Genomic DNA, 26133 nt, shown 5'->3' with positions numbered 1-26133 from the left:
GCTGAGGATGGTGGTTCGGTAAAACCATCGAAACTAGTCCTGTGAAAAATTTTGAAAATATAACACTGATTTTTGCTGTTTGACTATTGAATTTGTATTTATTCGACGTGTTATTGTGTTTTAATTACTAACACCTTCTTTAACAGCATAAAATGTGTTTCATTTTGTTTTCCACAAACATCACATCATAGCGATTCAGCATCCAATTATCCCGTTGTTCCTTTTCAGTAGTTTTTTTTTCGGGGGGGGAGGCATTATTTATTATCCTCTGGTAAGTAGTTTCGGTTACTCGGTATGTATTTCATATTTTGCCGGTTTGTCATTTGGCACTCTACAGAATGCCTAGGCGATGTGTGTAATGTTTAATCTTTTATGCATTGTCGCACAGTTTTTCGCCATTCTATAGAACGCCGGATTTCATTCTTTGCTGGTGACATACATGTGGTAAAATTGGGTATTACGGGCTAGTTTGGCGCGTTTTCGAAAAATCGCCAATTCGCTTATACATACATATCAGTTTCCAAATGAATTCAAAGTTCTAAAAGTGGGATTAACTTAATATCTACTTGGTATGATTCAAGAGGGCTAGAAAGTAAATTATACGTAAATGAATAATTTTTATATTTTTAAACTACATTATTTAAACTATATTTATATTTTTAATAATTTATTTCACGTTATTTTAATGCATATATATATAGCGTCAAAATATAAAATGTTTGTTATTAAATACTAAAATAATATTATATAATTAATATAATATTCATATTTAACCGTTAAAATTAATTAGAGATTATTCAGCATGAATTTTGAAACTTATTAAAAATAGTAAAAGATAATTATAAAATGTTCTGGCATTTATATCTCTTCCAAAATACATGAAAGAACTAAGATTTTAGTTAAGCTGTCTCTAAATATTTACTTTCTGCAGGATTTTTACTTCGTTGATTCATTAAAACAACTTAATGAAATGGTGCCCCTTAAATAAAGTCTCCGTATAGACCTTTCATAATTTTATTAAAACTGTTATCTAACCTTTAGTTTATTCGGGATGGCAATTTCCCTTTTCTAAATTACGGGTTAACTTTGCTTGGATTCCTTGACCCTATCACCGCCGTTGTATTTTGAGCTCGATAGATGGCGCTTTTAACTGCCGCTGCAGTAGGATTTTGTTTTCATTTCTTTCTGGCATTTCTAAGGTGATTCTCGGGTGTGAAATCAAGGTTCTTCACGCTAGCATACACACCTGACCTCGTGGTAGAAGTGATTGCTACTACTGTTGTTTCACAGCTATTTCGAAGGCTGACAGTGTCGTATTGAAAGTTTGCTAGCTAATTTTTATTGATTATGCAATATTTAAAAATGATGATATGAACTGATATTTTCGACACAGTGTTCAGCTGGAAATCTTTACGGTAAGTACCCCGTCCATTTTTTAATGTCAAGTGCTTCTTTGTCAGAAAATCTTGCGCTGATAAATTGGTTTACTTCCAAAACACTTTTAAAGTGTAGATCGTTTGCTTTTGCATTTGTAATGCATCTCTCTCTCTCTTTGCACTTAATTTACATATGCTCTCTCTGAATTTAAATGATATTGCAAATTAGTGCGCGTAAGACCTTTACGGCTGCGCATATGCGTGTGCTCAAGCGCATAATACGTTTACGCATGCGCGTTTAATGTATAACGGACGGTATAAGCTAAAATTATCTAATTATCTATTTCAGTTAATGTTGCAGATTGCGTTGTTCCTTAATCTTCGAATTGGATCCGGCTTATTATTTTTTGCAGACTGTTAGAGCAATTTTATAAAAGTAAGCTTGAACTTTCGATTATGTCAAATAGAATTTCCGATGCTGGAGCTCCCAAAAGATCTACAAAGCGAAAGTATGTTTCGGTGTCCATCAAACAAAAAGTGGAATTGCTGCAAAAAATGGATAAAGGCATGAAGAAAGTGACAGAGAGGTTAGTGAAAACGAAAAAATTTCGATTGACAAGTTAGTCGGTATTCTCGGCACAGCAATTACGGGACTTGAACAGCGGAACTTTGTAACTGAACAAGACATTATGTCTGTTTATATATAATTAAAGAGAAAGTATTAGCACATAAAACAAAGCAACTTACATTGAAAAAAATGTTGAATAAAACAAATAAATATTAAGCTTTTTTTGTTGTAAATTTTGATACCCTTTAGATCATAATTATTCTTTATTTCATAAATTACGGTTTCATATTTTTAATTGTATAATTTCTGCATGCCATCTCACCAGATTTAAACTCATGATCTATAATCCGGAAAAATCGATAATCCGGAATCGCCGAAGTCCCGACGAGTTCAGATTAACGACTTTTGACTGTATATGTTTACTTATTAAAAAAAAATCTTATGTATCGTATGCAGTTTTTGTAAAAAAATAAATCATATAAAATCTTCCAGAAATATGTGTAAGGTATGACCGTATTTAAGAAAATAACTGGTAGTTAACTGTTAGATATTTTTAAAAAAAAGATCAGGTAAACAAGTAATATACTACACTAGTTAGCTCTAATGGTTTTTCTAGTTCGTAACTTGCATTTCAAGACCTGGAAGCACGGCTATTCTGTCACGATTTTCAGATTGCATCAGTGGCGAACAGTGCAGATGTATTTAATTGATTTGTTGAGATGCAGTTAAATGGTTTTTCGTTTTGTTCGCGTCATTGTTTAAAAGTTCCACCATTGGCCGAATTTCTTAATCTACAAGTATAAAGATATTTGCGTGCTAAACTACGTTAATGGCTGTAGAAGAGAATGCACGTAGACGAGTTTGTGTTTTTCCCTGATGTACGTGAATATGAGCTTAATTTTCATAGTTTTAGAGATTTGCCTTCCACCACACTTTAAATCATGTCATCCGACTAAACAAAAGTTAGCTTCATTTTATTCCTATGTTTTCAGTGCTCTTCAAGTTTGCTCCTCCAAACTATCCCTTGATGAACTAAATTATTTAAAAGCTATAGTTGTTGACAGGGTCTTTCCACCCAATATTATTAATCAAGCAGTTAAAAAATTCTCATCTCAACATACTAAAAGGCACACTCTTGTTTTAGGAGATTATCAAAATTCTGTTGTCATTCCCTTCTCTCCATCAATTAGCTATAAAGTTGCACGTATTTTGCAGAAATTTAACTTTCGGGTCGTTTATTCTCCCATCAATAAAATTCCGAGTTCCATACTCAAGGACCCCATTCCGGATATGAATTCCTGGGGTATTTTATAGGATTCCTTGCCAGTGTGGTTTAATTTACATTGGCCAAACTAAAAGAGCCTTAAAATTTCGCGTCAAGGAATATGAGGCATATGTTGGGAAAAAGGAAACACAGAAGTCTTCTGTTTCCGAACATTGTAGGTCCGAAAATCACACTTTCAATTTTTCTGCAGCCAAAATTATTCAAAAATCATCTTCCATTGGAGCACTGGATTTTTCTAGAGGCATTTCACATTCAAAAAAATTGTTTGGTTCTAGTTAACGATCCTAATTCCGATCCATCTTTGCCTTCGGCCTTTAAAGAAATTATGTTTTTGTTCTGGTTTCATCAACAGATAGCGCCACTAGCTTATTTTCTGGCCAGGCTTTCTTATCTTATCTGATCGAAAGTAGATAATTAAATCTTTAACAATTTGGTAACCTTGAAATTGTTCTTTAATCTGACAAAGAAGATTATATAGTGTGACATTTTTAAAAACATGTAGCAAGTTATATATATAGGAGTCTAAGTTTTTCCCATACTTAACCAATTCATCGTGCGGAAGATTGCTGGAAAGGAAGTAAGTGTAGATTGAACATTTCCGAAACAACAGATGGCAATTGGCTGAAACCGTCGAAGCTCTTCAGAAACTTCGAATATAATTTTCTGCAAGCCAGCAGTAAATCGGGCACTAAACCAGGCACCATTTATTACAGTAAACCGGGAATACTTCTGTGAAGAAAATATTATTTGAATAATGAACTGCATAGATAACAGTGGAGGACTTTGTAATAAAAAAATGGCGTTGCACATGGACAAAATAACGTAAACGAGCTCTTTTCGCCTGGGATCCTGAGGCGAACTGGCAGTATTCTGCTGTCTTTAACCACTCGGCTCCTAGCAGGGAGTGAGAATGAGCAATATCGAAATATTATATGTATCCAGATACCAAAGACGATATGCGTTTTAATAAAAATCTAGAAGTATGTAAAAAAAAAAAAAAAAAAAAAAATCTGATGTGTACACCACATGACTTCCTTGTAAAGAATATTAAATTATACGCATTTGTTTTTGCATTTCATTTAAACTTATTGGATTGAATTAAATCTACTTCGCCGACAGCGCATAAACCACAATAGAATAAATGCATTCTTTAAAATTCACTCTAGTATTCGTTTACCAAAGCGACACTCTGGCGCTAGATTCACTTAACAGTATTAAATTTCGTTCATATTATAACCCATAATGCACAAAATTTATTTAATTTAAAGAATAGAATTATCTAATCGTTGCCACATGTTTTATTCAAATACTATAATAAAGCTAAAATGATGTATAAAAGAAATTAAGCAAACAAAACAAAAATGAAACTGTTTTTCACAGACGATTGAGTATTTCTCATTCAATTAATTCAGTTCTCACTTCGCGAGAAGGCAAAAATACATAAAAACTCAAAATATCTATATTAAAAATTACGAAGTAAATCCTAAACACTTATTTCCTGGAAAAAATTCCAGAAAGAGTTAAGCATGGTTTAATTGGCAATAATAAATGAAGGCGTTACCTTTGTTGTTGCGAAGCTAAGTTTCTCTAGATTGGCAACAAATTCACTAGTCTGCTGTTTCAAATGTAAACAATCAATGGCCGCCATAAAAAAAAGGCTTAGCGGCACTTAAACAACTTTAAAACTGTTCATAATTCTAAAAATATTGCATACAGATTTACTAAAGGCATAAAAACCTTAACCGGAAGACAAAAACAACATGATTCAATCAATTTTAAAGCAAAAAATGTACAATTTACAAACATATAAGAGTAAAAAAAACTGAGATCGCTGAGCCGGGTAACAGAGTGGATATATATATACAAATGTATTTATAAACGTTTGGTGCGGCCGATTGCAACCGAAATACGAGGTGCACATCTACATGTTATAGCAGTCTTATATACAAAATTTCAACGTTCTGAGGGTACTCGTTTTTGAGTTATGCGAGATACGTACGTACATACGTTCGTACAGACGCCACGAAAAAGTCTCTTCAGAATTCATTTTAAAGCAGTTTTATAATTTTTTGAAAGAAACGAGTCTTTTATTCTGTCCTTACGTACAGATATCACGCAAAAACATCGTTAAATTGCATTCGATAGCGGTCAAATTGGATATTTTCGTTGAAATGTGCTGCCTGAAACTTTTCGCGATTACAATACTTCCTTTTACTTCGTACAAGGAAGTAAAAAAGAAAGTAAAAATGGTGGAAATAAGACATTGTTTACGTTTCAGCTGAGATGATCGTATTCATAATTATCGAGACTGTAAAGGAATTCGTAAAATCAAATAGTTTTTCATAGAAATAATAGGTTGTGATTTCTCACATTTTGTTCCAGAGTTACACCGGGGGCTATTTTATTATCTATTTCGGCATGTAAATTCTATTATCATTTGAATTTTTATGTCATTCCAACAGAATCATAAAACAAGAAAACATGCATTTTTCAACAGGTTGTGCTGGCTAGGTATATCATGTGTCTTCTCTGAAAAACTTCTTCTGAGATGCAACATAGAGTGGTTAGCAGGACTTAACGATGTCTGTTCACATAAAATAACCCAGTGCAAACACGTTAAATATCTCCGGTTTTTTAAGCCACCTAATATGGTTTTCCCGTTAACAAAAATGAAATAAGAACTGATCTTTGAAATGTTTCCTAGCGTCTTCAGTTAATTTATTTAAGTACCACGATGGCAACAGCGTTGCCAGTTCTCTGAAAAATTACCGGAATCATTTTCCTCTTTGGATTGGCTAAAACGAGTTTCATAAAATATTTCTGCTATCTAATCTTATAACATTATGACAAATATTCGTTTATATACTTTGCAGAAAAAGCAATATAGCTGAAAAGCCACATTATTTTAGCTGACATTTATTTCCCTGTATAAAAAATCAATTATCGTGTTGTAATGTTTCTTTGACTTATACAAACCTGCTAGGCCAGTTTTAAAAAAGATTGTGGTCGTTAAAAAATCTCTAGTATACTTAAAGAAAGAATGTCAGTAATAACAGTCGATTTTCCTTGAAGAAATGCCAGTAAAAGAATTGTTCTGTTGAAAAAACAAACATGCTATCATCAGGTAGAGGGAAAAATGTTCAGAAAATGAAACGATTGAACTATATATTTACTCGTTTTACTTTTTATTGATTTCCTCTTATTTCCTTCTGCAAAGTATTTATTTCTTTGGTATTAAAAATTCGAACTTCCTTATCAAAGCGGAATTGAAAGAAATTATTAGTCTCCTAACGGCATTTTGCGTCGAATCACTTCAAATGTATGAATCACTTTTCAAATTGGTGCCACCAAATATTATCGCACTGTATTATATTAAAATAAACTAAATAATGAAGAATCTACATGAATGTATACATGTTTCTCTCACTGCGAAAAAAGAACGGTATCTAAAGTCATTAAATTTTGAATAACGTAATCCTCCACGTAACATGGTCACCTGCAAGCCCGAATATGCGGAATTTGTTTTATTGTATATTTCATTTTTTGTAAAACTTTAACGAATTTTTGATTAAAAAACTCAATAATTTCGAAGCTAGCAGTGGCAACACTGTAAGGATTGGAACACTTTTTATCTTCAGCACTCTAGACTGTCTATCAGGAATTCCAAAGATATGTTGTTTTTAATATTTTTAGGCCAATGTGGCGTTAATCTAAATGCTCTAGAAACGTATATTTGTCTGTAAATAATAAAAGCGTCCGTTTGAGCGTAATATCAAGTCTGGAAGCTTTCAAAATTTTTGTTTTTTTAATAGGATTGTGCTGTTTATAAAGCAGATTCTGTTCCCTCCCAAGCTTTGTGATCAAGTTTTAATTTATGGTTTAAATGTTACATTTATTTGTAACACTAATCCACGTTGTAATGAAAGTGAAGATTTCCATAATGAATATAAAGTAATCTACAACAAAGTAGGAAAATTTAAAATGCAGTAGTCAGTACAAAAAGCAGAATTTAAGAAACCGCTGTATATCAGGCCAGGTTATTAGTCCAAAGGGGCAATTTGCCCTGAAGAACTATTAATTTCATTTTGGCATTTTGCGTAAAAACCACTTTTCAAATCGTTGCCACCATATATTATCACCCTGTCTTATATTTAAAGAAATTCAATAATGAAGAATCTGTATAAATGCATGTATGTTTCTCATATTGCGATAAAACAACGGCCATCGAAATTTAAATAACATAATCTTCCATAGAATATGGGCATGGGGAAGCCCTAATGTGAACTTGAAATTTGTTTTATTATCGATTTCAGATTTTGTAGCACTTCAACAAAATTTTGATTAAAAAACTAAGCGATTTCAAACAGAGCAATGGCAGCAGTGTACAGAAGGGGAAAAAAAAAAATAATAATAAAAATTCTTCAGGGCGCGAGACTGCGTATCCAAAATCTAAAGATCACTGTACGGGGTAGGGAAAACCATTTTATCTCCATCGCGCGGAATTGTGAATCGGAAAATCTAAAGATATGCTCATTTTAAAATTAATTTGCGATATTGCCGTTGAGCTGAATGTTATAGTTTGAGTACGTAGAACATGATATTTAATACATAAAGGTAACACACAAAACGTTAAAAAAACTCCCCTTTGTACGTAATTTAAAATCTGAAACCTTTCAGATTTTTTTTTTTTTTTTTTTTTTTTTTTCCTGTAAGCTGTTTTCTTCATTTTTCCAGCATGCCTACGTGGTGTGAGAATGGCATACACACCTCGCCCCCGAAAATAGGGGCAACATAAAAAGAAAAAAAAATTAGTGACATATATCTGGTGTGGTTACGAGATTTGGAGAGCATCCTTCGCTTTAAGCAGATAGCCCTTTGTGTAACTGTATAAACAGTAACCAGTCTTCTAAGATCTCATGTCAAATACATTTTTTAAAAATGTTATTTCATGTAAACAAACGCAGGCTGAACATCAGTTTGAACCTGTATCCTTGCAGTATACAAGTATCACAAAATGCTCTGAAAAGTTCTTTGTTGTCACGTGTCTGCCAGTTGTAGGTCAGACGTGACCAGAAAGCAGATAGGTACATTCACCGGGTCAAGAGAAACCTGTTTCCTTGTTCCGCCAACATCTTTTATGTTTCCTTGGTGTAACCGAGAAGAACGTTTAACTCAGATGCAGACTTCACCTCGGTGATCGCTTAATAGAATTTGACTTTTATTGATAACATAAACTAGCTTCAAACTCCTAACACACTTGGAGCGAATTATGGCTTGGTCTGAAGAAACAAGAGTCTAGAAGGGGTTTAAAACAACCTTTTTATTAAACCAAAATTTGAACATAAACGCGCGTCTGGTGCTTAACTAAGCAACAACCACTTGTGACAATGAAGCTTTAAAGCAGGGTTTTCTTAAACTTTATTCAGTCGCGACCCCTTTTTATCACTGTGATTTTTTTCGCGGCCCCCAGGACCCCATAATATTTACAAAAATTTTGTGGTAGCCCATAAGTATTCCGCAAATCCGACACACGCGTGAGTGAAACTGTCAATTTTTTCCACTTGTACTGTAATGTACTATTGCAGCTTTAGGTCATTAACTTTAATTTCTAATATTAAGACATTGAACAATGGGAAAATTTTAAATAAGTAGCACACAAAATGACAGCGTCACGTGCAAAGCAAGGAAAATGAACGTTTACATTATAAGGTATTTCTCCCGCTTTCCTGGCGTGCTTTCGTGGTGTAGTGGTTCTGCATGCTGGGCCGGTATTCCAGAGGTCCGTGGTTCGATTCCCGGCGAAGGCGATTGCTAATTTTTCAACTCGTCTGCCTCCAAATAATCCTACTGCCTCTATAGTGGAACCCGAAGTAAAAGGGTGTTGGATGAGGATCCTCCACACTCAGGATTTGGCAATTGAGTCCCCCTAAAAACCCCAGTCGCTTTTTAAAAGGGGGAGTATATAAGGTATTTATCCCGCCTTCCTAGCGTGGCTTCGTGGTGTAGTGGTCAGCACACTGAGTCGGTATTTCAGAGGTCCGTGGTTCGATTCCCGGCGAAGGCAGTTGCTAATTTTTCATATCTTTTACTTCCAAAAAAAAATCTTAATGTTTCTTCAGTTGCGCCCGAACTAAAAGGGTTGTGGATGATGATTCTCCGCACCCAGGATGTGGCAGTTGGGTCACCTAAAAACCCCATTCGCCCTTTAAAAAGGTGAGTATATAAGGTATTTCTCCAGCTTTCCTGGCGTGCCTTCATGGTGAAGTGGTTCTGCACGCTGGGCCGGTATTCCAGAGGTCCGTGGTTCGATTCCCGACGAAGGCGATTGCTAATTTTTCATCTCGTCTTCCTCCAAATAGTCCAAATGACTCTACAATATTATAAAAAGAATGCGTCGAAACTTTTTCGTTTTTTTTTTCTTTGTCTATATTGTCTTATTCATTTTCAGACACATTGTGTAAAAGTATTTGGTAATTGTAAAATTATTTTTAAAAAAATCTGAACGTTTTCAGATTTTAATTACGCCCAAAGGGACTTTATTTAATGTTTTGTGTGTTACATTTATTTATTAAATATCACGTTCTTTGCTCTTAAACCATAAAATTCAGTTCAATAGCAATGTCGCAAAATAATTTTAAAATGAGCACATCTCTAGGATTTCTGATACACAGTTCCGCGCGCCGGAGATAAAAAGGCTTCCCCCTCCCCGTAGAGTGTTGCTATTGTTCGCTTTTAAATCGTTGAGTTTGTTACTCAAAAATTCGTTAATGTTTTACAAAATATGAAATCGATCATAAAAGAAATTTCAAATTTGATCTTCCATATGCCCATATTCGTAGGAGGAATACTTCATTCAAAATTCGATGGCTCTATGTGCCGCTGTTTTATCACAATGCGAGAAATAGACATACATTTATGCAGATTTTTCATTATTTAATTTCTTCAAATATAATGCAGGACTCTAACATTCGGTGGCAACAGTTTGAAAAGTGAAACGGACATTTATAGTGATTCAACGTAGAATCGCAAAACGAAAACAATAGTAATTCAAGGACAAAGCCCCTTTGGACTAATAAACCATGCAAAAGCCAAACAAAAAGATGACTATCCGCTGTGTATCTTTTGTGTCTTTTTATCGGGGTATTCTTGCATCTTGACGAACAGTTACTAGTTTGAAAAAAAACCAAGAAAAAAAAAAAAAAAAAAAACAAAGTTCCAGCACCCCTTTTGTAATTTGACGGCTGTTAGACCATCCGTCCGCTCTTGTTTACAATTAATTTCTTGCAAAGAGTTTCGGTAAGATAAAATTTAAGTTTCTTCTTGTCACAAATTTACTACAGACACAAACATCCGCTATTTTCTTTCTTCTTCTTTTCTTTCCCTGTGTTTAACCGCGATTCGAAACCGTTCTGAAGTAACACCAGGCGTGGACCCAAGGCGGTAGCTTGGAATTGTTAACCTTTATACCGTCTGGGGTGTGTATCCGCTGGCGTGTCATAATAAAGCATACATCATAGTAAGGAGGCAAGTATGGATCTGTACTAGTGAGAGCTAATGGTTGAAAGCTTTGGTAGACGTAATAAATAGGAAAATAAAATGGCGTAGCATTAAAGCTACACTCCGCTACACTACAGTAAAGCTACCGCTACACGAATGCAGAAAAATGTGCTCATTTCACGGAAGAATGAGTTTGCATCGTTAAAGCTAAATTTCCAAGAAATGTTTTTAAATATTTCGACACTGTTAAATATCTGCTTGTTTGTTCTTATCTTGGAAATGTAAACCTTACGAAAGTTGCATTAAGGCTGAATAAGCGAAGTGATTATTTAATGCCAAGATAGATGGAAGGTAAGAAAGAATTTTTAAGAATATATATTTATGTGATATTTTAAGGCGTAGGTGAAGGCATGAAGAAGACGTTAACAAAACTGACATGAAGAATTACCATCTTTAGTTTTACACATGTCAAATCATCTCTTTGGCAGACAAATTATTTTTCAATCGTCGTTGAATATAATAAGTTTTTATGTAGACTGAATTTAAAAGTACGGTGTAAGCAGGAAAGCATAAGCAGCGTCGAGATGTTTGCACGGCAGAAGTCAAGAAAAAGGGAAGATGTAATTGCTCGCGATTCAGCAATGTATTTATACTGCGTAATATTTGTACTGCAGTATTTATACTGTGGTATAAATTACTGCGGTATATACTTGCAGTTTATACTGTCATTACTGCCGTTTATACTGCGGTATATACTTGCAGTATTTATACTGCGTAGGTGCATATGTGAAGCTAAGCCATAATTGGTTAATTTTACTTTTACATTTATCAAGCAGTGTTATGTAGTTTGGAATGATCTCGAGTTTGGGAAAAGAGATGAATTTAGGGAGGGAGAACACCAAATCTAGAATAGTTAATTTTGAGGTCGCCAATTATTTCTTAAGGGGGCTCATACACCTTAAACCCCTTATGATCTTCGAATATGTGACTGTTGCAAGAATTGCGGTATTTTATTTATTTTAAAAGCAATTACTTCGAACGTTTTACAGCTGACTACATAATATAGCTGCTTTGGAAACTAGTAACCAGAATATTTGTGTTGCCACAAATATTTTTGTAATTTAATTTGTTTTGTGACAGAATTTTTTGTCATGTTTCCACCTTGCGCGCAGGATATTTTAAAAATGGTTAATGGTATATACCTGAAATTGGATGGAATTCTTTATATGGGCACTATTTTCTAACTGAATCAAAAACCTGATGAATATTTTAATATTAAAAAATTTTATGCACGAAAACATTGCCGACTTTTTAATAAAATGCATTCTATAAACTAAACTCCAAATAAAATAAAAATTTGACATGAAATTCTTAGAATTTTTCATTTACAATAGTTTCCAAATGTTATAAAATCTATATATTAAATATGGAATTAAATTATGCAACAGAATGTTTTAAACTCTGCCCGCAAGGTGGAAACATGACGAAACATTTTGTCACAAAGCGGATTAAATTATAAAAATAGTGGCAACACAAACGTTCTGATTACTATTTCAGAGAGCAGTTATATTATGTAGTCAGCTGTGAAAAGTTGGAAGTAATTGCTTTTAAAATAAATCGGTTATCCCAATTCTTGCAACAGTCACATATTTGAAGATGTTATGGGTTTTAAGGTGTATGAGTCCCCTTAACATAGCCATAGTAGTTTACTATATGTTACATATATATTTAAAACAGAAGAATCTATTGATTAAAAGGGTAGGTCATATATATAGAAAATTAAAAAATACAGAAAATCTTATGCGAAAATGTTTTATGCAGTTTCGTAGAAATTTTTCCTTAAGGCTTTCATTATTTATTCAGCATCATTTGTTGCAGGCCTACCAGTAGCTAAATGGTTTTTGGTAAGTTAACTTTTTCATTACATTTGGAGATTAAAGAAAATGATACAAGCAACTGATTTCACAAATCACATATATTTCGAATGTAAAAAGTTCCATTTTTGAATAGTCGTGTTTCATCTCCTTTGGTCTTCGAATGTTACAAAGGAACACCAAATACTTTTTACTGAAAATGTATCCTACCACTTTCCTTCCTGTAACATATTTGATAACTGTGCCAGCGAACAGGCGAGAAGAAGGAAGTTGTTTCACCCTCTTTGTAATTCATTATAGCCCTTATCTAACAGGATAGTTGTTTAAATTGTTCTGTGCCTATTCTTATACTTAGTCAATCTTGATCTACTCAGAAACTGATCATTGAAAGAAAGGAAATGTATAATCCTAATTTTCATTTAATTTCTAAATGAACAACAGATTTTTAAGAAAAAAGGTTGTAATTCATTATAGCCCTTATCTAACTGGATAGTTGTTTTATTGTTCTGTGCCTATTCTTATACAGTCAATCTTGATGTACTCAGAAACTTATTGAAAGAAAGGAAATGTATAATCGTAATTTTCATTTAATTTCTAAATGAACAACAAATTCTTAAGAAAAAAGGTCGTCAATCTAATAAGCAATTTATTTGTTGTAGAAATTACATTAAAAGCAGTCAGTGCAAAATAATTAATTAATAGTCTAATTTTAATAACGAATGTGATATAAATAATTTAATTTTAACGTAGGTAATCTTCATAGTAATTTTATTTGAATGTTTTTTAAGTTTTATTAAGTAACAGTTTGTTAAATGAACCATGAAAGAATATTAATTTAGAAGTCAAACAACAAAAATCAGCATTATATTTTCAAATATTTCACAGGACTAATTTGGATGGTTTTACCAAACCATCATCCGCAGCTGCAAAAGCGCAAGTGAACCAGATAAAATATAGCGAGTAGATAAGATAAGAAAGACTGAAAGGAGTCAAGCTACTAGTGCAATCTGTTGATGAATCCAGAACTAAAACATAATTAGGGTCGTTAACTAGAACAGAAAGCTTTTTTTGAATGTGAAATGCCTCTAGCAAATCCAGTTCACCAATGGAAGCTGTTTTTTGAATAAATTTCGTTCTAGAAAAATTGAAAGTGTGATTTTCGGACCAACAATGCTAGGCAACAGAAGACTTCTGTGTTTCCTTATTTCTAACATATGCCTCATGTTCCTTAACACGAAATTTTAAAGCTCTCTTAATTTGACCAATGTAAATTAAACCACACTGGCAAGGAATGATGTAAATACGCCAGGAATTCATATCCGAAATGGGGTCCTTGAGTATGTAATTCGGAATTTTATTGATGGGAGAATTTTCTTGAGGTATTTCACATTAAAAAAAATCTGTCTCTTCTAGTTAACTGCCCTAATTCCAATTCATCTTTACTTTCAGCTTTAAGGAAATTATGTTTTAGTTCTCGTTTCATCAACAAATGGCGGCAGCAGCTTAACTCCTGTCCAGTCATTTTTATCTTATCTAATCACTATATCTTATCTCGTTTATTTGCGCTCTGGCAGCTGAGAATGACGGTTCGGTAAAAACATCGAAACTACTCCTGTTAAAACTTGAAAATATAACGCTGATTTTTGTTGACTTCTAAATTAATACTTGTTCTGCGTGTTATTGTATCTTGATCACTGTAAATGTTGTGAAGTTACATTTACAATGACCCTTTGTAGTGCTAAGACAGTTATCCAGAATTACAGATGATTTGGGTGTCTTGTGGAGGTGATCGTCTAAAACAGAGATAGTCAACCTGGTCCCAGTGGGCGATTTAAGCTTTAATGATGGGCGTTGGTCCATCCAATGATGAAAATCCGTTCTTCCACGCTCAGCTGTCTCCTGTTTCCATATTTTTTTAAGGCTGTGCCACTTCTCTTAAGTGCGATTTTGTGACCATAAACAGTTCCGAGCGCATAAGCAGATTATCACATCTTAACAAAGCGTGAAGCTAGGAGAAAGTTTTCCAAGATACCAACTTTATCTTTTCGTATCATTGAAGCTTTCCTAGCCGAAACAGTTTCACTGGAACTGATGTACAGCTAGCTACGCGGGGCATAAATTTTCTGTCTCTTACAAATATAAGCGAAGGATAAATTTAACTATATATATATATATATATATATATATAATTTATTTACTAAAATATTGATTAATTGATTATATTATATCCTAAGTTTAATTATAGTAGGATAATCTTAAAAGAGTGAATCCATACTAGTAAGTTATATTTTGAAAGATGTTTTGAAGTAACTTGAAAGTAAAATGTTAAAAATTGTTAAATTGCTTAAGTTCACGCCGGGAAATAATGTTATGAATCTTACTTCACGGCACCAATGATATATAGAGAAGTTTCGCCACCAAGGTTAAATAGCTTTACTTCAAGGTACCATGTTATATCTGAAACTCCTATATGTTAAATGTTAAATATGAAACTACTTGCCGTGAAAAGGTTTCTACTTCCTCTTAGGGAGGAAAACTAAACTCTTAAGAATTTGCCAACTAACAAAATTTTAGTGATCGTATAGTGAAACGTGTACAGCATTTTTGCGTTGTGAAAAAAATGCATCCCGGGACCGCGCCGTGAGAGGATCGAAAACATAAGAAAAACATATACAAGAAATATAGGAAAAACATATTAAATATATAAAGAAAACATACTGTAAGAGGTTCCAGATTAAATATCAGTTTATTCAATTACATCACAATAAGAAAAATCTTAACCTCATCTGAGAGTCTTTTCATTTAAATTCATAAAAAAACTTAAGGTTGGTCTGGTAATTTAAAAGAAGGGAAAGGGAAACAATTTAAGGCATGAGAGTTAAATTTTAGATTCGACGTTGTTTTTACTGCTAAGGACGGTTTTGAACAGCTTGCCTAAAGTTCAAACACACCAAAAAAATAAAACTTATCTTGAGGGGACATCTTGAAGGGGAGGACTCGTATCTTATCAAGCGTTGATGTCGGCCGGGCTCATCTTTACACTGGTATGTTATTTTTCCACTGTAGAACAGGAACAGGAGCACTGCTGCCCAGGACGGCTATCCGCTTGGTCCTGAAAGTCCTATGTCAACACGCAGGTAACTCGTTCAAATTTCGCCTCTTTACCAGCACGCCGTAAGGAAGAGGGTTTTCAGCTTCAGGTCAGAAACGTTTTTTCTAGGCAATTACGGCTCGCCTGTTCTTACTTATCCCAAGAGCAAGCTTCACGAGTAACGTCCCAAGTAAGTTCCACCCGCCAGTCAGCAAGAGAGAGTCGCCTCTTAACCCCAAAACGCGGCCGGGGAGCATATTTGCCGCTCCCCGCCGGGAAAACATTTTTCTTCGTAATTACATCTTCTCTCTCGCTTTTTTAACCTGTTTTCAAGAGTAACTTCCACAAGTCCAGCCAACCAGTAAGTGTGCGAGTCCAAAAGTGAGTGCGTCAAAAAGTGAATCCAACTCGAATTTCCTTCGTCTCCTTCACAAACGCGGGCTCCCACTATGGCTTCACTTATCGCCCCCTTAATTATCGCAAAATCTTCGTTTTCAACTCCTGAATGCGGAAATAAGGGTGATCGCGCATGCGCGCCCTTCTTCACTTAGCCAACAACCGGACCCTCAATCGCCAAAAACCTGAATGACTTACATTGAAAGACAAGTAGCAACCTTTTGACCTTTCTGTCACGTACTTTCCTCTCTTAAGGTCAACTAACAATGAAAATTCTTTCTCGAACATTCTAAAGCACAAAGCGCGCGAAATCATGACTTGGCAAAAAAAAATGCTTCCCTTTCCCTGCTTCTTTCACAATGAATAAAAGTTTGTACAAGATTTGCAAATAAAAGAAAATAAATAATATTCATTTAAACTAAATAATATTTCCAGAAGCATCTGTTTTTCCCCAAAATTAAAGCCTTAAAATAAATAATTCATAATCAAATAAAAATTAAGATTTCCATAAATCATAAAATCATTCACGTAATTTTCATAACGCTATCAGATAATTTCTCTACATAACAAAATGTTTTAAGGCGGACTGGAATTAAATCATGAATAACAAAATTTCAATTGTAAAAAGGAATAAATTAAAGGCAAGAATTAAAGTAAATGCATGTAATCATTGTCATCGATCGGAGATTAGTTGACTTTTCAAGGGGAACAAACCAACTCCCGTTCAATGAACAATAATTAATAAATAAATATGAAGGTGTTTCGTCTTTACTCGAGCAATAAGATTAAGCCAAACCGGCAATTCAAGTCAGGTCAAATATTTCCGTGAATAGAAGGGATTAGGAGCTAATGCTTATATTCGAAGAACTTATTCCTATTAAGCATTTTAGTGCTTAATAGGAATTCATTCATTCATAATAGCATTCCAAATTCAATTTTGAGTGAAAAGCAATTTCTGCAGCAAATTTCTATAAAGCTCGAGTAACCGTCCCCCGACACCCTCGTGTTTATGCATTTGAGATCAATATTATTTGTAAAAATTAAACATTGTTTTGTTGATTATTGTAACTTAATAATAAATAAACAGTGTAACTTGATAACATTGTAATTAAATATAACTAAACATTGTAACTTGTTTTCGCACTAAATGAATTTAAGATCATATATATATATTTAAATGCTAAACTAAATTACTGCAAAATCGGTGGGAGGTAAGGAAATTTTACTGTCTACGAAGTGGGCGGTAAGTATAAAACGGTTGACTGCCTTTGGTCTAAAGAAAGATGGTATTCAGAAATTTTAGTTACTTTCATACGTCGTCATCTGTGAGAACAGTTCTTGAAGTTTCATATTCTTAATTCTTCTTATTATTATTATAAGGGCACAGCCCCGATCCTCCTAGCCGGCCGTATGATCAAAAAATGTGACTGGCCAGAAGGAAATATATATATATATATATATAAGGGGGAAAAAAGCATAGAAAGTCCCAAATCTGAGTCTCAGTGCCGAATTCCAACTCTATCTTTGTTCGTATTTATAATCTTCATTATTGTCTTGCTAATGTGTTTTTAATTTTTGCCTCTTATTAAGTTTCTTTATGTATTGACTTGTATATATTGATTGCACAATTTTGATGCTTCTAAAGTACTACTGATATTGCACAATTTTATTAGCCTACTTTCAGTTTGTTTAAAATATTGACATGTTCAAACAAATGTTAACTTTTATCTTTTCATGTGAGCGCCTTTTACTTTCGTGACATTTTGTATCAGTTAATTCTGCTTCCAGTTTACCTAATGCAGCTTCCTGTTTAGAAGAACAAATGGTGTCTTTTTTTTTTTTTTTTTTTTTTCCTTTCAATTCATGAACTGGTTTTTCAACTCCTGTGCCAGACTGTGAAATCTCAAGCCTTTGTTTCTTTTTACTATCACCATTTCTGAGAAAAATACTTGAAAGGTGAGACTGAAAAATGCGAAACCAATGCAGTAAATCGAATAAAAACTACGCATAACTGAAGTTATGCCATGTGTAAAAGAAACGTTTACTATTAAACTAAATAGGACTGAATCGGAACCACGATGAAACAACGTATAAATGTGAAATACGTATAAATGGTGTTGCACTGTAATTACTGTACTTATTTATTTTCGATATGTATTCTAACTAAAAAAAAAGTTTCTTCAAAATTGATCTTTTTTTTTTCATAGCTGCTGAAAAATTCCCTGTACTTACGTTTTATCGCAACAACCTTAGTAGAAACAGCCAAAGCTTCACAATACACCAAAGTCTGGTAACCCTGCGCATAACAGTTATTCAGGCAACCATGTACGTGACGAATATTCAATTTTCAACACCGCTATTTTCGCATGTGTTCTGTTTGTTGTATTCCAAGTTCGAACAGCTTTTATAGAAAAATTATGATTTTTTCCCTTAAAGTCTACTTTAAAATTTGTACTTTTAGGATTTTCCAGTAATGAAAGAGAGGTGAAAATTCTGGGAGAATACACATTTTTATCGCAAATTCGTTGAAGGAACAATGCTTCGAATTGTTTTTCAAGGCGATCGGTAAAATGTTTGCATCGTAACAAAAACAAAAGCCCGTTTGTAACTAGATTTACTGATTGTCTCTTGGAATTAATGTATAATTGAAACGTAGAATATGTATGTATGTGTGTAATGTATATAATTATATAAGGCAGAATAGGCATGTAATATTACGTATAAATGTATGTAATATATAATTTTTTACAATAAAAGTAATTGCTCTTTTTCTTCCGTGAAATTCGCCAAACTGCGCCAAGCTGGTTGAGATAGTATGTAAGTACCAGATTACCATGTGCTGTTAAATATGAAGGTGTACCATTTTATAATATTACATCGGGCTGCGGTGGTAATCTTTGAACGCTAATAGTTTGATCCGAGTTTAACGACATTCCTTTGGTCATCCCGGTAAGTTGGATGAGTTAACGGAATTCTTAGGTTTTCTCCAGGCGTAGTTTAAAAGGAATCAATTTCGCATAGAAAATCTTTTCTGTAGGTAACCTTTCCTTAAACAGATAGTTCTCGTGATCTTTGCTTTAATTAACCAATGGTATTACGTTCGACTCTGTAAAAATCGAGGCGTAAATGTAGTGATGCAATATATTGTAGAGAAGAGTATTTAAATTATTCAAACGTCTTTCTTTCAGTAGCGGGGGAAAACAAAACCTGTAGTAATTATTTCTGAAAATAGCCTTTTTTATATGCATAGCTGGTTCGAAAGCTTTATGACTATCTCGAGAGAATGCGATACTTGTTGTACTAATAAATAATGCAATAAATACACCTTGAAGCAGATCATTATTTTTACGGGGTAAAAAAATACGCCATCGCAGTTTATAGAATGTTAAAAGTCATTTTCACGCTGTTGAAGGAAGTATCTTTCAAATAAATTTTAACTCATAGCGCTCTTAAGAACGTGCTACAGATTCCAAGGACAAGCCTTCGTCGTGTATAGATTTCTTGATGTATATAACTGGAACCGTTCCGCTATTCTTTCTTGCTTGAATGATAAATTGATATTCTCAAGGCCAAGAAACTGAGAAAAAATGTTTCCCTTTTCTTTCTTCAACTAACCCTTTGCTTTAGAATTAGGTAGAACTCTATACTCTCATTTATAAATCGGAACAACACTTTGATATGTGAAAGTTTTGGTTTTTCCATTTAGAATTCTGCTTTATAAACTTAAATAATATACTAAACTAATAGAGTTTTTATTAGCTGTTAATAGGCGCATTAGCAGCCGGGGAGTTAAAATCCCTTAACACTGACAGTTCGATTCCAGGCGAACAGGCTGGCTACGTGGGCGTTTTGGCAGTTTTCCCCACGTGTAACGTGGATACGAGCCAGTTTTCCTTAGAAAGCACTTCACGAAGGCATCCTTTCCTTAGCCAGCCCTCGAGTGCTTTGCCATATCAAATGAAACAAACCTTTAGCTGTTAATCTCAATAATATTTTCCATTAAATGAATGTTTCATTTGTTTAAGATAAAAGGCAAAACAGTGTTACTCAATTAATTTGGACAAAACGATAAGCACAAGTAGATATCAATAACAGTGATTTTTAGTACGACTTTTTATTTGTGAGCTGAAAGGTATAATTTGAAGGAAATCGGCACAATATTTTAGTAAATTCCCATCCAAGAGATCTATACATCTAATAACATCTTCATCTGTTTTCTAATGAATTTATTTGTACTGCACATTTATAAATGTAATCTCTAGAATATCGTTGAATTCATTGATTATTTTTCTTCAATTTATGAGTTTTTTTATACACAGAAGTAAATTTCATGTCAAATTTTTGGATCATACTATTTGTTGCATTTCATTTAGCATCTACCTTTTTTTCTTACGCATTTCGAAAGCAATTTTTCATTCTCTTTGAAAGAAAAGATATGTTAGACTCATTCCACTTATGTATATATTCATGAAATGTACATATTAAGGTACAAAATCACTATTAAGCCTTTATACTTCTAAATCCGCTACTTTAAGATGTACAGTTATGAACATTAAATTCATGTAAATATCAAAAATTAAATTCTGCTTGCGCTTAAAACGGAGCAGTTTACATCTAAAATATTTACAATTACGTAATCCAGCAATACTGGGCATATTAACGAGCTGTATTTGCATAAAGGGGTTAATAACCTATAAAACGTGTTTTCAACTGAATCACATTTCAGACGATTAGAGCAAAGATAATTTTCTTCCACTTTTAAAACAGGTTTGCTCCATTTTGGGACAGAGGTACTTAACAGTTTCGAATACTATTTTGAAGTTTGTGCGGAACATTTAAATTAGTATAATAGGATTGTAATTAATTTAGCTGCCACTTTAAGCTGAAGCTTAAGTGGTAAACAAGTGGGTAAGTAAAAAGCTTAAAGTGGGTTTGTTTACATTACTTTCATATACGTGGAAATTACACAGATATAATCTGTAATAATATGTTATTTAGTTTAATATTTCTGTAAAAATAAATGCGTTTTATTATAGAAGATTTCGATATTTTTTCTCAACTGAATCCATTTTCGAATTATTACTAAAATTGATTTAAAAATATAATTTGCTACCCTTTAATAAGATTCTAAGCTTTACTTAAAATGTATGCTATTATGTAACTAGAAAATAATTTCAGTAGGGTAAATATGGCAAGTTATTCAAAGAGAAAAATGATGTCGCTAAAAGCACAACATATTAAGAACAAGGAACACAAATACAAGATTATAAGAATGTAAATGGGTGTTTTTAATTCCTCGTACGAAGTAAGGAAGTATTGAAATCGCGAAAAATTCCGAGTATCATATTTCAACGAAAATATCCAATTTTGACTGCTCTTGAATACAGTTGAACAATATTTTTGCGTAATAATATCTGTACTTACGGACAGCAAAAAGGACTCTTTTTCCCAAAACGGATTGTAAAATGGATTCAGAAGATATTTTTAAAGAATTCGGAAGATCTTAACCGCAGAGCGTTGAAATTTTGTATATGGGACTGCTATAACATGTAATTATCTTCCTTTTTTATTGCAATCTGCAGCACCAAACGTATATATGTATATACACTTATATATATATATTAAAAATAAAAGTAATTAAAAGTAAATTAAATTATATATATATATATATACCCGGCTCGTTGATTTGTTTTTTATTCTTATATGTTGCACTGTGCTTTTTTTTTTTTTTTTTTTTTTTTTTTTTTTTTTTTGTTTTGCTTTAAAAGTGATTGAATGATGCTGTTCTTATGTTCCGGATAAGGTTTTTATTCTTTTAATTAATCTGCATGCAATAGTTGTTCAATTGTCAATAATTTAAAAGTTTAACTGGCGATACGCCTAACGAGGCCGCCATTAGTTTACATTTGAAATTCTTAGTGGTATAGTGAATCAAGTCAATCGGTGCACCAACCTCAGTGTCTTTTTGCCAATTTGCCCAATGTGACATAATGTTAACTATCAATACTGTGCACCGAAAACTTTGTCTTCGCGAGTTGCTTGTTTTTGCGTCGAAACTATATATATATATATAATCTGTATTTGGTTATTTAGGTTTTTCTGTATTTTACAGTTTTAATGAAGACTGAGATTTTAAGTATTTTTGCCTTGCAGCGAAGTAAGAACTGAATTAATTGGATTAGAAATATATCTCTAATGAAATTCGAGCAAATAAATATAAATGTAGTGCCGTAAAAATAAGTGTGTAATTTAATAGGCCGTGCAAGGGAGTCGTGTTGCCCACATCAAAAGGGAGTGCTCCTATCAGCATAGAAATGTACCGCATATATGCAACTAGGATTAAGCAGCATCATGTTTCGTTTCTAAGCCGCAGTAGAAGCCACTGCTGTCCAGAAATGCTGAAAATGTAACAAACATTTCAAATAAATCACTGCATGTCGGCTTGTGTGATATCTTATCTAGAATAAATAATACGCATCTTATTAATAAAAGATTGAGCAGGTAATCCATAAACTGACTTTCACTATCTGAAATGGGTCATTAATCTATCAGTTCGTCCTCTAGAAAAAAAGCATACAAATGTTTGAAGAGTGGTTGTACTTAGAGTGGCAGCTAACTTGTTTGCGTCGCAATACACGATTTGTTCCACTCGATACTGACAACTCAATAGCAGAACTCTGCAGTAGATCAGCGGCGTAACTTACGATTATAAATGGTTTCGTACTTTGGAGTAATCTAAGACTACCTCATAATAATAACCAGCATTCTTTTAAGAAGTCGGACAAAATGTCGTTTGCCAATCGTAACATCTATATATGTAAAGGAGAAATTCTTTTTTTTCTAATAACTCAGTCATTACTATAGCTATCGTGACCAAACTTTCTTTTCTAGGTCCTGGAAAAGGTCAACGTCCACTTTTTTCAAAAAAAAAAAAAAAAAAACCAGAGATATTAATAAAAACGATAATTTTTGCCCTCATTTTTCCTAATGGCAACAGTTTCGTAAGCTGGAGATGAAAATCTGTTTTATTTCGATAGTTGTTGCCACTGATCGCTTTCAAATCCTAGGGTTTGTTAATAAAAAATTTCGTAGTTTTGCGATGAAATAAAAATAGCATCGCCAAAGATTAAATACATTATTCCCGATTCCAAGAATTCATGGGAAGCCATTTCGGCTATTCCCATCTTCGTACGACTTTAATCAGCCGAGATATTAATTGAAAACTCCGAAAACATAAATTTTCGCAATTTATTTTTTCGAGTGGCAACAGTCTCACGCGTTGGAGATAAAAACGCTTTATTTCGAAAAGTGTTGCTACTGCTCGCATTCAAATTGTAGAGTTTGTGAATCAAAAATTGGTAAGTTTTACAAGATCTATATATGTAAGGAAGATTGTTTATGTGTTTGTTTGTTCACGTTATTGATTTCTGATTAACTATGATTAATATTTTGCCACATTTAATCGACTAAAATTATATATAGGTGAAATATTGAATGGAACTTTAGTTTTTACGACCATTTGATTAGAAAGACGCAAATCATTAAAAACTGCGAGCCATTGTTGCTGATATCGTAAGAGAAAATAAGCTTATTTTTCTATCGAAATTTTTATGTGGGTTCCATATTGCATCAGACTGAAAAATGTATGACTGTGAATCTTAATTTTTTGCATAGTTATTAGAGAAGGATTATAGAGGTATCGTTCGCTCTGATTTTAAATAAATACATTACTCTCGATCTAACTTAACTGCGATCGGGTACTTCTGCTAGTTTCTTATATTTATAAAAAAATTTCGTATAGACGCAGAAAATAGCAACGAAGCAGAGATCCAATCAGCCAAATTTTGTAAAAAATATATACATTGCATACAGCATGACGAACTACACAGTGTAAATGAAAAGAAAATACCTAATGTGGACAGCACGTGACTTCCTTGTACGGCCTATTAAATTATATACATTTTTTGCTGCACTTCATTTAAATTTATTTCATCGAATTTCATTAGAGGTATATTTCTCATTCAGTGAACTAAGTTCTCACTTCGTAGTAAGGCAAAAATATATAAAAACTCAAAACTTCTTCATTAAATGCAGAAAAGCATAAAACACGAAATACAGTTAAAACAGTTTTATAAAAATGTACAATTACAATTAAAGTTTCTGGGCAAAAACAAGCAATAGGGACATCGGGCAGTAAAACAGATTTTTCGGGGCACCAAATTCAAAGATTATTTTTAGTGCCCTCGGCAGAAAGACACTGAAGATAGTGCATAAACTAACTTCTCTGTTCTACTAAGAGTTTAAAATGTAAACAAACGGCGACTTCGTTAGGCCTAGTGCCACTTAAACTATTCAGAATTCTGCAGTTGTTGCATGTAGATTAACTAAACGCATAAAAACCTTAACCGAAACATAAGAACAACATGATTCATCTACTTTTAAAGTAAAAGATGCACAGTTTGCCAACATATAAGAATAAAAAAACTGAGCTCACCGAGCCGGGTAACAGAGTGGGTATACGTATTATAAACGTTTGGTTCGGCCCAATGCAACCAAAAAGGGAGGTGCACAACTACATATTAGAGCAGTCCTATATAAGAAATTTGTTTGTGAAGAGTTTTTCCAAGTTTTACAATATATGAAATATATAATAAAAGAAATTCAAAATGCTGCCTTTCATGCGCCCATGTTCGGGTGGAGGAATACGTTATTCAATATTTGATGGCTCTAGGTACCGTTGTTTTTCCGCAATGCGAGAAACATATATATATTTATGCAGATTCTTCATTATTTAATTTCTTTAAATGTAGTAATGGGCAATAATATTTGGTAGCAACAATCTGAAAAGTGATAGAACGCATTTAAGTGTTTCTACTCAAAATGTCATTTTTAGACTAATATTAAATTCGGAATAACGTCGCTTTTGGACTAAAAAGTATATATAATCAACAGCACAATTATAAGAATTTTAAAAGCAGCATAGCAACATAAGTTTAGAATTCCCAGTGAAATGTTAACTGTCGGCGTACATTTTTCTATTTTTTTTCAGTCTGTTCCCAGTTTATAATATTATATCGATCATTTATATCTATCATAAGTAATTTTACTATGACTTGCAAAACTTTTTTTTTTGGGGGGGGGCTCTTTTTATTATTAACGTTTCGTGTGTTGACTTTAATCATTAAATATCACGTTTTTGGCATTTAAGCCACATAAAACTCCATTCAGCGAAAAACTCACGAAATATTTAAAAACAGCATATCTTTAGAATTTCCGATAGAGTCTCGCGCGCTGGAGATAAAAAATGCTTTATTCCGTACACTGTTGCCACTGCTCCCTTTCAAATCGTTGAGTCTGTTAATCAAAAACTCATTAAAGTTTTTTAATACAGAAATAGATATGAAATGATTTCAATATAGAAATATATTTTCAATATAGAAATATAATATATCAATATATGAAATAGATTATTAAATAACTACGAAATTCAAAATTTGGTCTTGCACGTGCCCATATTCGGGTGGAGGACAACGTTATTCAAAATGTGATGGCTGTAGATACCGTTGTTTTTTCCCTGTGCGACAAACATGCAGATATTCATTCAGATTCTTAATCATTTTGTAAGGTATATTTTAATTTTATTACAGTTATTTTAAATTAATTGTGCTTTCCCATCGTTCCTCATTTCAACTTATAACTCCCTACCAGAATGACTTTTTAGAATCGCATTGAATGCAAATGAGTAAGAAGTAGTATTTAAGGGAGCTTCAACTTACTTCGTGAGAGGGAGCTAGTAATCCTGAGTCGTGCGTGTTTGCCTTCGGTCTAAGTCTCTAGAAGGTGTTACGTTCGGCCGTAAATTACGTGACTTTTAATATTCGTCGGATAGCTTAGATTAAGGACCAACTACGTTAGATTTGTGTTAATTTCGACTAAATCTCTTAGTTAGATATACTTATTTCTTATTTCTTATTTTTAAGCCCGAAGGAAGGGGCCGACTGTTGGTTTTATTTTGAGTGAAATAAAGGGTAGTTAACCTGTAGAGA

General features: G+C 33.2%; 1 protein-coding gene across 4 annotated transcripts in view; it reads left to right on the top strand.

Annotated features, from left to right (window-relative positions):
* Positions 1-26133, top strand: part of LOC118201852 (SEC14-like protein 2) — an 89933-nt gene that overhangs the window by 6000 nt on the left and 57800 nt on the right. Inside the window, exon 1 of one of the 4 annotated variants that reach the window (XM_035374012.2) lies at positions 1195-1415. The exons of 2 other annotated variants lie outside the window; for them this stretch is intronic. The gene's annotated coding sequence lies outside the window, so the exon portion shown is untranslated. Of the gene's footprint in view, positions 1-1194; positions 1416-20976; positions 20996-26133 lie in introns of those variants that run through there. One more of the 4 variants, XM_085814547.1, reaches the window with a different exon arrangement.

The sequence above is a fragment of the Stegodyphus dumicola genome, chromosome 4, assembly GCF_044657685.1.
Source record: "Stegodyphus dumicola isolate Sdum_Otavi_A_Nest chromosome 4, ASM4465768v1".
NCBI classification, from domain to species: domain Eukaryota; kingdom Metazoa; phylum Arthropoda; class Arachnida; order Araneae; family Eresidae; genus Stegodyphus; species Stegodyphus dumicola.
This window is presented reverse-complemented; position numbering and strand designations above follow the sequence as displayed.